Consider the following 3,792-nt stretch of genomic DNA (forward strand, 5'->3'; position numbering starts at 1 on the left):
TATATTATACGTATATATCTGTATACATATGTCTGTTATTTTTATATTTTAATTTATAATGCAAATACTATGTTGAAATAATGTTTTCACTGAATACTGTTTACAATTAATGCGACCCGGGCACGCCAAGTTTTTTCTTCACTATAATCCAGTTGACAATTATAGTCACTTTCGGTCTGTCTTATGTGACTGGCGTAATGAAGAATACACTTGGTCAATTATATTTATCTCATATCTGTTTTTGATCAAAAGAAGTTCAGTATCTTTTATATGCACTTGGCGTATGTTTTTTTCTTTTTTTAAAAAAAGGTTTTTTTATGGGATTGTAACTTACATAAAGAGATGAATTTAGAAAATATCAGTTGCGGTCAAAAAACGGTTTGAAGGGGTAAAATCACCTCTTATGTGTAAAGCGGTTTTCAGCTTTTTCCGTTATATCTCGAAAACTATTTGAGATATAAAAAATATCTGTTCCTAATATTTCAAAAGACACTTCTAATAAGAATCAAATTACAGTTTCTAGTTGTTCACATAACATTAATGTTGACACCGAAAAAATTCATATCAATCCAGGAGGTCTATTCTTAAAAAGAAACGTATACGAAAAATTAGGAAAATACTATCGTATACGTAACGTATACTATAGTATTTCCCTAGACTTTCGTATACGTTTCTTTTCAAGAATAGAGCCCCTGAAAATTTTACTGAATCACTCCTTCTCTCTTGACACTACAAAACAAATAGTTCATAAAGAGTGACATTGATGTTCCTTTAAAAGTTCAGTATTTATTATAACTTGGTAAAAAATTTGATCTTTCCATCAATAGCGACAATAAAAAAAAACTAATTGTGTTCATAAAACATATTGAGAGTAATAATATCGTCCTAATAATATTAAGGTCGTCCTAATAATATTATTAACTATGTTAGAAATAATTCCATTTCCATTCTTAATAGACTCCATAATAATTTTCCTTCTCCAAATTTCACTGACAAAATTATTTTAGAATAGCTATATCTAACAAAGTAATTTATCAATGACCATCCTAACATATTCATCGCTGATAAAGGTGATGTCACTATTGTTCTTAAAAAAGATACCTATGTATCAAGGAGGAGATTCTTTCAGACACTAGCACTGACGAAATTATTAATAAAGATTCGACAAAAAAGTTAACTCAAAGCTTATATACGTTTCTTGTCAGATGGAAGAGCATGAGTTATATTGAAGAACAAACATACCAAAAACTGCTTATAACTGACAGTATTATTCCTAGAGGTTATGGCTTGATAAAAATACATAAAGACAGCAACCCATTGAAAGTGATTGTATCCTCTATTAATAGTCCATTATACTACCTTTTTTTATATATAACATAATAAATGATAGCATACCACCAGCTCTTAGCCACATCAATGATAGGTTCCACTTGGTTGATAAATTAAGTGGCATTCACTTTAATTCTCAATACGTTTTGGCTTCATTGGACATTGTTTCCCTTTTCACAAATATTCCGTTTGATTTGGATCTATGTGGACATAGATAAAAGAGGGAACTACGTTTCGTTGAAGGTTAAAATCCCAAAGAATGTATTTATTATTGCAGTTAGCCTTGTCTTAAATTCAATTTTTTTACCTTCAATAATAAATTTTACTAACAAGTCTTTGGCATTCCAATGGGTACACCGTTATTATCGATAATTGTTGATATTGTTATGCAGGATTTAGAAGAATTAGCAATCAATAATTTATTAATACAACCATTGTTCTATTTTAGATACGTTGATGACATTATCCTTGCAATTCCATCTGACACTGTTGATGTTAATACTTACAATTTTTTACATAGAAGATTACAATTCATTATGGAGATTGGTAGTGATGACAGACTGAATTTTCTTAACACTACACTTATTATTGACAATTATCACAAAAAAACATTCTCAGGTAGGTTCCTTAATTTTCACTCAAACCATCCTATTAATTACAAAAAGGGTATTATTATTAGCTTTATTGACAAAATTATTCATCTATCACATCCTCGGATCCAAATATTTTACAATTCCTTATGTTAAATCTATCTTCAAAAGTTTCTTTCTTATTTTCAGTATGTTTCATTGTAAGTTAGCCTTTTCAATTCCTAACACACTAAAAAGTTTTATCAAAAGAGGGAAAGATAAATTAGAACATCTATCTAATCATAATCATGTAATATACAAAATTTCCTGTGACGAAGCCAGCTATTTAGTCAAATTAAAAGAAAATTGAGTACTAGATTAAATAAACATGTATCTGTTATTAGAAGAAAACAGGCTCTCCCACAGTCATAACCGATCATCGTATTAATTTTGACCACAATTTTAGATGAAATAACATCAAAATTTTAAATATTGAATCTTCCTACAACAAGATACTGATGTTTGAAATGATTCATATTAAAAGACAAAAACAAAGTCTTAATAAGTAAAACGATACTGAATTATTATCAGAAACTTATTCACAGATTATTAATTTATTTTCTCCTTCTTATCTTCTCCTTCCTCTTACTCTTACTTTCTTCCCACTTTATCACATCTTTTACCCTTTCCAAATCTTCCTTTTTCCTCTAATTACTAATTTAACCTTTCTTACTTGGAATGTCTGTTATATCATTTCTAAACTTCTAAGAGTAAGGACTTAAATTTGGCTCTCATCGCATTGTCTAATAACTGATAATTTTATAAATCGTACTTCGATACAAATTTATAAGGTATTCTTATTATTGTTTAATTTATTTAATATTAGATTAATAATAATTATTAATTTAATAATTTTGAGTTAATTACATTTATATATCTTTTTTAAAAAATTATTGGCTCTTTTCTCTTATTTTTAATCAATTTGTTTTATACTTTCGAATTATTATTTAAATAAAGAAATTTGTGAAGAATATCACTACGTCGACTTGCCAACAGAGGTCTATAGTTACTCGTGTCAATTCTCGCAAGTGCCGAATTACATGATTATCTGTTTATATAGAACTTCTTTCTAACATCTCTCCCAGGCGTCTAAGGTAGGCTCCCACTACATTATCTTACTGATGAGTCTAGTAGTGGGAAGTCGGGACGAAACGCCAACTTGTGATATTCTTCACAATTCTTATTTTTCATAGATTTTAATTTATTTCTACTTTAATATTAAAAATTTTAAGAATTTTATATGTCTTTCAACATATTATTAAAATCCAATTTAGATGCTATAAGCATCAAAAATTGTGATATTACTACGGTAGTTGATTATAGATTTGCGTTTTAAGTTCGACGGATGTTCGGCGCGCAACGGGGGGGAACTACTTACGTAGTATGTAATATTCACTCTTGAACATATCGGATATATTATCGCACTAATAACAGCGAATAGCTCTCATTAGCCGTACTATTCTTGTTATTGTTTTATACTTGCTGAGCCTTCTATTAATTTATTTTAATAATAATTAATATAATGTATAATATGAATTTAATCAACTTTAATTACCACTAAAGCCTTCTTCTTCTTTTTTATTTTTACATTGTTTAATTTATATTTATTACTGTATTATTTGACTCTTTTTATATTATATTAATTTATATTTATTAAAAAAATATGTATATAACAAGGCTCAATAAATTTAAAAATTAATAAATATAAAATAGGGCTACGAGCCAAATATTAGTTGAAATACAAAGGTCTTAGTAATAAACAGTCATTAGTTAAAAATAAATATAAAATTTAATAAAATTCAAACAACAGACGTTTCGACCTTAATTAGGTCAT

Source organism: Cyphomyrmex costatus, unplaced genomic scaffold (assembly GCF_001594065.2).
Source record: "Cyphomyrmex costatus isolate MS0001 unplaced genomic scaffold, Ccosl1.0 scaffold71, whole genome shotgun sequence".
NCBI lineage: Eukaryota > Metazoa > Arthropoda > Insecta > Hymenoptera > Formicidae > Cyphomyrmex > Cyphomyrmex costatus.